Consider the following 9,438-nt stretch of genomic DNA (forward strand, 5'->3'; position numbering starts at 1 on the left):
TTCGAAGGAGTCATAGGCAAGCTAGTAACAAAATCCATAGTAATACGCTCTCATTTCCATTCAGGAATCTTAATAGGCTGTAACAAACCTGATGGATGTTGATGTTCTGCCTTAACTTGTTGACAAGTCAAACACCTCGCTACAAAATTTGAGATGTCCTTATTCATGCCGATCCAATGATACCTCTCTCTCAAATTCTGATACATCTTATCTCCACCGGGGTGCATAGCATATGGACTACTATGAGCCTCAGTAAGGATAGTCTGTCTCAACTCAGCATCATCAGGCACACAATACTGACCTTTGAAGCATAGAACTTCATCCCGGTCAAGGGCGTAATCTGAGCTTGTCCCCTGCTCTACTTGCTCAAAGATGGGAAGCAAGGAGCTATCAAAGGGCTGCTTAGCCTTGATCTCATCAACCAAGGTCGGCTTAACTTGCAATTCTGCTAACAAAGTGCCATCATCATATAAATTCATCCTGGCCATTAAAGATCTCAACTCCGATACCGTCTTTCGACTCAAAGCATCCGCTACAATGTTAGCTTTACCAGGGTGATAATCAATCACACAATCATAATCCTTCAGAAGCTCTAGCCAGCGCCGTTGTCTCAAATTAAGCTCCTTCTGGGTCAGGAGATACTTTAAGCTCTTATGATCCGTAAAAATATAACACTTCTCTCCATAAAGATAGTGTCTCCAAATCTTCAAGGCAAAAATCACTGCTGCTAACTCCAAATCATGAGTAGGATAATTACACTCATGAGGTCGCAGCTGACGGGATGCATAAGCCACCACTTTACCTTCCTACATTAAAACACAGCCAAGTCCTGAGTGTGAAGCATCACTATACACTGTAAAATCCTTCCCGGACTCTGGTTGAATCAACACCGGTGCTTGAGTCAAAACCGCCTTTAATTTCTCAAAGCTCTCCTGTTGTGCCTCGCCCCAGTCAAACGACACATTCTTCCTTAACAACTTTGTCAAAGGAGAAGCAATGATCGAGAAGCCCTCAACAAAACGTCGATAATAACCAGCCAAGCCCAAGAAACTGCGGATCTCATATACGTTCTTAGGTCGTTTCCAATTCATAATAGCCTCTATCTTGCTGGGATCGACCTGAACACCTCGCGCAGAAATAATATGCCCCAGAAACGACACTTCTTGAAGTAAAAATTCACACTTGCTTAGTTTGGCATATAGACGATGCTCTCTCAAAGTCCGCAGAACGATCTTCAAATGCTCGTCATGCTCTGCCTCAGTACGAGAATAGATCAGAATATCGTCAATGAAGACCACCACAAATTGATCCAAATATGGTCGGAACACCCGATTCATCAAATCCATGAAAGCTGCAGGAGCGTTCGTCAAACCAAAAGGCATCACTAAGAATTCATAATGACCATATCTAGTGCGAATAGCCATTTTTGCAATATCTGATCCTTTAACTTTCAATTGATAATACCCCGAACGAAGATCAATCTTAGAGAATGCAGTAGCTCCTCGCAATTGATCAAATAAATCATCAATCCTGGGTAGTGGGTATTTATTCTTGACCGTCATCTTGTTCAATTTCCGATAGTCAATACATAATCTTAGCGACCCATCCTTCTTTTTCACGAACAGAACTGGAGCTCCCCATGGTGAAGTACTATGTCGGATAAATCCTCGATCGAATAATTCTTGCAATTGGACTTTCAACTCTTTAAGTTCCCTTGGAGCCATACGATAAGGTGCCATAGAAATAGGTGATGATCCCGGATAAATCTCAATCTCGAACTCTACCTCTCTATCAGGAGGTAACCCAGGCAACTCCTCCGGAAAAACATCAGGAAACTCGCTAACTGTACGAATCTCCTCGATCGTGGACAATGCACCCTTGGTGTTTAAAATACAAGCAATGAAGGTCTCATATCCCTTCCGGATCATACGATCAATTTCCATCGCTGAAACTATATTGGAGAGATAACCACGCCGTTCACCAATTAACACAACAGTCCGACCATCTGAAGTCTTCAGAGTAGCCCGCTTGTATTCGCAATCCAGCTTTACCTTGTGTTTATTCAACCAATCCATTCCAAGAATTAGATCGAACTCCTCTAAAGGAAGCTCCATAAGATCAGCGAGAAAAATTTCTCCCTGAACCTCGAGAGGACAACGCCGAAATACTTTATTCACTAATACCGCTTGTCCTACTGGACTTGTAACTGTAACAGTATTTTCAGTGTTCTCGATCGGAATCTGAAGGTTTCGAGATACTGAGCTCGATACATAGGAATGAGTGGAACCATTGTCCAATAATGCAAAGTATGGGGTAGAATAAATAGTAAATGTACCTGCAATAACCTCAGGCTCATCTCTGTCATCACGACGTCTAGTTGCATAAACCAAAGCTGGCTGTCTAGCCTCAGAAGCTGTTGGCCCTCTATTTTGCTGAGGTCGGGCTCTACTGTCTGTCATGGACGCTGATCCTCGAGTATTTCCTTGACTACGATCTCTAATTGGGGTCTGTACTGTAGTCTGCGAATGCACAGGAGTTTGGGTAGTGGTCTGCTCAAACGAAACTAACTGAGGACAATCCCTCCGATAATGACCACTAGATCCACACTGATAGCAAAGACCCATCTTCTTACGACACTCTCCTGAGTGCTGTTTACCACAATACTCACAAAGGGGCCCATTATAATACGACGAGGAACCGCCTCGACTAACAGCTAAAGGTGAGGATGTTGCAGGCCTGAAACGTGTATTGCTTCTCTGAGGGGCTGAAGTACGAGTCCTCTTTCCGGACTGTGCTGATGACTCCATCGGGCCTAAAAATTTCTTAGATCGATCTTGATCAACACGCTCTCTACCAGAAGCTAAAACCTCCACCTCTTCCACATCTTTGGCTCTGCCCACCAGCACATCAAATATCTCATCCTAATGGGTTACAACTTGCCTACGCAGCTCGTATCTGAGTCCAAGGGCAAATTTACGACATCGATCTCTCTCCGTAGGTACCATACTGAATCCATACTTCAGCAATTTCAAGAACTCGATCTCATATTCAGAAACAGTCATGTCTCCCTGAACCAGGTCTTGAAACTGTTCTCATCTCTGAGCTAAGTAGCGCTCTCCCAGAAAACGACTCCGAAAGCGATCCTTAAAGAAATTCCAGGTTAAACGATCGGTAGGAACACTACTGGTCACTGACTCCCACCAAGTGTAGGCATTACCATCTAACATTGCTACAACACCCAGATATCTCTTAGTTGAGTCCAAACCCAACTGATCCATGCGTCTCTCTGTATCCTGGAGCCAATCCTCAGCTTCAGTAGGAGCTCCACCAATCTGTCCCCCAAAAGTTCTACTCCATTGGCAATCAACGTCTGTGAAATAGGAACCTCAGATACAACACCAGTAGCTCTAACTGCTCCCTGTATTAACTGCAGAAACTGTCTACTAAAATTCTCATCCAATGCAACTCCAGTAGACTCTGACTCAATATCGGTCGCTCCTATGATCGGTGTAGTCATGCCAATACCATCGGTAGGTGGCATATTCGTTGGTGTCGTAGGAGCAGGATCACCTATTGGAGGTGGGGGATCTACTCGTATCTCATCAATCGGATCTACAAATCTAGCTACTCGACCTCGTCCACGACTAGTTCGACGACCACGTCTAGCACTCATTTTGGTAGATCTCGAGATTACTACAGAAGATAAACTTAAGGTTAGATAAGCACTTGGAGTCTCGAACATAGTTAAAATCTTAATAACTTTGTGACATGGCCTTAGTAACTCGTTTTGTAAAATATTTCAAAACTGTATTTTCAATGTGGACTCATACACAGTCCGAGGGTTAAAAACCAAAAGCTCTGATACCAATAAATGTAACCCCCTAGACCCGGCCTATACGTTTCGACTAAGTCTAGTGGATCACATTATGATTATTAAAGACATTTTTCGAAACCGTTATTCAATCAATATAAAATCACATTATAAATAACATGAAATTATAAACAAATTATACTATCAAAATCCAACTCGTAAATATAGTACCAATAAATAATAATTTAATTTAAAACTTGTCTTCAAATTCAATATCACAATAAACCGAGTAGTATTAGCAAAAGAGTTATCATTATAAAATCTGATATTTTAAAATAAGGTCCATGTCACCAAAATAAAGTCAACTTGCCAGATAAAAACATTACAATTTGATTTACTTCAAGAGATATGTTGATCCTCCAAGTGCTCGAACCAAGGTATCTAACCAACAGTATCTGAAAGGGGAAAACATTTTCAAAAGGTGAGCTAGGCTCAGTGTGTCCCAACATTTCCATAAAATCACAATAGGTACAAATCATAGTCCAGTAATCTCACAAATTCGTAAAAGAGTTTAACTTTTTGAAAATCATAGTTTAAACCCTTTTCTGGTACACCATCAGTAGTTCCCAAAAGTATTTTCCATATAGCTTACTTTATGCACATAGCAAAAAGAAAGCCGACTTAAGGATAGGCTATGAAGCTTGTATCCTTAAGCCCAAGTCAATAAGTCCATATAGCTTACCCTAAGCACACAGCAAAGGAAAGTCGACCTAATGAAACATCTTGGGGCCCTCAAGAGTCACATTAGGCCCAGTTAGCTTGATCAGAGCTATTCCATCGTATTTCAATTCCAAAATTCAATTGCACCGTGACATAAATTCCATAAATCCAAAAACATGGTAATCATATACCATTTCAAAACAAAAATTAGATAGCAGCCATATTCCATAAATTGTCACATTAAATTGGTGCATCCATAAAATAATAGCCAATGAATTCGGTGTACCACATATTAAAACCAATAAAACAGTTCAATAATAAGTAGGGAACACACCTCGACAATAGGTTCAAATAGCAAATTTACTGATTGATGGTTTCACCACGCTCTGCTACAATTTTCGAACGTGTGAATACTGGCACACGTGGTTTAACTGATCTAGAAGAGCTGGGTCGAGCTGTCGAACGATCCGGAGAGTCTCTTGTACCTTCAAACAATAATAATCTATCAGTCCCAAATCCTATTTAATTGTTCAAAGCTAGTCTTCTTAAGTATATAAGCATTTTTCGAGTTTGACTATCAATTTGGGGTATTTCGAGTCTGAATTTGGCCAAACGGATTGCGGAAACGGAATCAGGACGTCGAAAAATGGATTTGGCACGTCGAAAACTATCAGGATAGGTATACTCGGAAAAGATTTACGGTCGTTTAAGGGTCGGTCAAAGCCATTTTAAGTTTTAGTCAAAGAAAGTCAACGGTCACGGTCAACGGTCGGGTCGGGTCAACGGTCGGGTCGGGTCAACAGTTGGGTCGGGTCAACAGTCGGGTCGGGTCGGGTCAACCCGGTTCAGACCGGTCAAACCAGTTCGAACCGGTCAAACCGGTTCAAAACTGGTCAAACCGGTTTTCCAGCAGCTCACTCTCCCTGCGGCGGCGCGTGAACAGTGCCACGGTGTCGGAAAATTCCCGGAAAAATTTCTAAAAATTATTTTGAGCGATTCCGAGATACTTACAACGATCGGTTCAAATTTTTGAACGGCGGAGAGCTCGTATTTCAACTCGGCCGAATCTTTGACTGCTCCACCTCCTCACGCGCCGCCGTCGACGGCGAACAAGGTTGACACCGGCGGACTCGAAACGACACAAGGAACATGATGGTGCAGGAGGTGTCGTAAACGGAACAACGATCGGCGGTGAATTTAAGTTTTTCCCGGCGATAGAGCTAAAAAAAACGACGATGCTTTGACTGAAAATTCCCGACGTTTGGCAGCGTTTCACTTCAATTAATTTGAAGGGTTTGTTCCTCGCTTGATGATGAACACAACGGTGGTTTCAATTTTACGATTGGACGTCGAACGGCGTCGGAATCGGGCTTGGAAGTAAGGGTACGAGAGAAGGAAAATTGAGCAAATTCTCAATTGTGTTTTCTGATTTACAATCAGAAACCACGCTTAAATTATAAGCCTGACGACACTCCTTGGAGGAATTCAGGGCTTGGTCCCTGAATTTCCTTCAACTTATAAAATGACCTATAACTTTTCATAAATTTTAGTTCAGTCATTAAATTTCACCAATTTTCACAATTAACGTCCAATTTCAATTAAATATTATTTTGTAAATATTCGGGTTGTTACATGACTCGGAAAAATTTGATTCTAATTTATTTTGATTTACAATTTCGTAAACTTTACTTGACTCGAAAAAGTTCAAATTTGAGTATAATTATAAAACATAACTCGAATAGCTCAAATTTTTTAGTGATTAATGGATTGATTTTTAAATTTGATTCAAATCCATTGACTCTGTATGATATATGCATATTATATATGAAAAAATATGAAGAAATATATAATTCGTATATAGTTATAGAAAATTATTTAAATTAAAATCAAATAGTATCAAAATATTATAAATATTTACAATTAAATTTATACAAAAACTCGAATAACTCAACCCTAATAAAAAATTTTAAATTAAATTTAAGTTATAAAATTGGAATTATCAACTAGAATAATTCGAAATATTTTAACTCGACTCTACTCGATTTAATACTCAACCCTATTAATTAGATCGAACTAAGAAAAATAGCCTAAGAATAGTTTAATTCTCTCTTTTTTTCTTTAATGAACAAATTACTTAGGAGGTGTTTGGTTCCCGGATTTTTGCATTACTGAAAGGAATATTTTTTTCCTGGTTAAAATACCCATGTTTGGATAGACCACATTCCCAAGCCAAGGTAAAACTTCAATACCAACAGTAATTCTTTTGTTCTGTTTTACTGGGGATGTTAGTCCCACCTCTCCCTCAGGTATTTGTTTATTCTCATCTCTATTGGCTAAAATACCCTTCTCCAGTAAGCTTGATTCTGCGAAGGAAAAAACTCTTCTTCAATTTGGTGAGAGAAGCTCCCAGAGTATAATTCCTCTTCCAATTTCAAAGATCACATTGTTCGTATAAGTTATGGAAGATCATAAAATTAGCGGAAATGATATCAACAATAAGAACCTCAACCCAAGGCAGCTACATCTATTCGTTAAACTTCTAAATGGCGGGACTCTGTCGCTTCAATTCCCGGCCCCTCAAATCCAAGTCGGCGATGTCAAGCACCGAATTTATGAAATTACCAAAATCTCTATCAACCTCCAGTGCCTGATTGGTGGCCATTAACTCAATGACGATTCAGATATTTCCCACTCCAATGCCACCCTCAATCTCTTCCTCTGGCTTATTGGTGGAAATAGAGTTTTCGGATCGTTGTTACGTGGCGCAGCCACGAAGGTCGGACAAAAAAATACGAACAATTTCGAGGTGTTCCGAGACATGAGCGGGAGGAGGCTGAGGCATGTGAACACAATTAAAAAAGGTTGGAGGAGTGGAAAGCGGATGAGGAACAGAGGAGGTTGGAGAAGATCGCGGAAGACTTTATTAAGAAGAAAGCAAAAACTTGGAAAAAAATAAGTTGGAGATGGAGAGGCTAAGAAGTATGTGGTAAAGTATAGTGAGCAATCATCGAGGTGTGTGGCGGTGGTTGAAGAGTCTGTTAGGGTAGCGTGCCAAAGTGGAAAACGGAAGGTGGTGCCAGGAGGAGCTGACCCAAAAAAATTGAAGATTTGGTAAGTTTTTAAGATCATTTAATTTGCTGGTAATTTAGGTTGGTATTAATGTTTTGATCATTTATTTGTTTTTGCTTGATCATTTAGGATGGGGAAAAGGAAAGTGGATGAGATTGATAGTGATGATAGCGGTGTGGATGAAGAAGAGAATGAGAAATCTGTAGTTTTAAACAATGGGAATCATTCTGATTCTAGTAAGGGAACTGAGGGGAGTTCTTGTTTGGTTTCAGGGGGAATCAGGATATGGAATTTTCAGGTGGAGCCTCAAGTGAGACTGGTTCTGAGGAAGAGAAAGAGGTTATTCTGCAGCAAAGCTCGGAATCTTGTGGTGAAGATGCTCCTACCATGGTTGAAGCATATGCCATTGCTGGAAGTGAAGCAGCTCAAGCTGATGGAACATAATGGAACTAAAACGGAAGATCCAGGGGAAATATTTGGTCAACATTCCAGTGTTCTACTTGCAGAAAATGGAGGAGTTGGAAGTGAACTAAATAATGAGGTCAATTGCTCTTCTAAACTGGAATCAGAAGTTCAAAAAGAAATAGTAGTTTCAAATGCTAACATTACAGAACCAGAAAAGCCATTGAACTTTAACGACTTCAATTCTTCATAAGAGATGGAGGTATGGTTGGACACTTGAATTTCTTTACCTTTTTCCTGAGCTTAATACTAATAAAGATCAATACCATTGATACATCGTTAGAAAAAATATTGCTTTCAACTAACTCAATGATTGCATACCTAGATGATATAGGATATTCAACGATTTGTAGTTGCAATTTTATCAAATGCTTTCCTTTAGCGCAAGTAAATTTGGACATAGCTATTTGATATTATTTTAGCTTTGTCTTCATGTTCTTGTGTACAAAGTTATTGGACCAGACAAATTGAATAATTGAAGAAAAGATATCATGGAGTGAAATTTAAAATCAACATATGAATTGAATTATCATGGGCCTCGTGTTGATGCAGTTGCTTTTATAATACTTAACGATGATACATCATTAACTGTTTTTATCATTTCTAAAGGTTCTTGGATTGGAGCGGCTAAAATATGAACTGCAGGAATGCGAGCTTAAATGTGGTGATACATTGTAAGAGCGAGCTGCCCGTCTTTTCTTGCTAAAGTTTACACCTTTTGATGAGCTTCCAAAGAAGTTGCTTGCAAAGAAATGAAACAACCATGTAGCAGGGTGATGCTTGATATAACGACATAAGCGTATTGCTAAGGAGTATTCTTTTTATCAAACCAAGAAATGTGTATATTTCTCTTGTCATGTTTAATACTGTATGATTTGGTTCTTGTAAGGTGAAGCCCTGTTAGGTAAAATAAAGTTCTCCTGGACTAAATTGAATGTTTGGATTTGCGGAATGATAAATGTTCTAACATTGATGTGCATCATTGATCTTAAGTGTTTATCTTTTATAAGAGTAGCCTCAGCTTTTATATTTACTTCTCCTGGCCTAAACTGAATGTTTGGATTTGTGGAATGATAAATGTTATAACATTGATGTGCATCATTGATCTGCTTAAGTGTTTCTTATCTTTTATAAGAGAACCTCAGCTTTTATTGTCATTTTGTTTCACTTAATTCCACCAACTTTAATCCTATGAATTATGGTTCCTACTCGTTTGAAGCACTCTGCTACGTGTATCACTTGACAATATATTTCTTATTTTACAAAATATACACTTGGATTTGTTGATAAAAGTTTAGTTAAGGAAGAATCAAATGGGATAAGAAAATTGGTGGTCTCTCAGTTTAGTAGGTCTTAATCCTAAGACATTCCTTGCT

General features: G+C 39.4%; 1 pseudogene; it reads left to right on the plus strand.

The window, feature by feature from the left end:
* The first annotated feature begins 6,989 nt into the window (after positions 1-6,989).
* On the plus strand, positions 6,990-8,842 carry LOC120115607 (annotated as a pseudogene).
* The last annotated feature ends 596 nt before the right edge of the window (positions 8,843-9,438 follow it).

Source organism: Hibiscus syriacus, unplaced genomic scaffold (assembly GCF_006381635.1).
Source record: "Hibiscus syriacus cultivar Baekdansim isolate YM2019G1 unplaced genomic scaffold, ASM638163v2 tig00110267_pilon, whole genome shotgun sequence".
NCBI lineage: Eukaryota > Viridiplantae > Streptophyta > Magnoliopsida > Malvales > Malvaceae > Hibiscus > Hibiscus syriacus.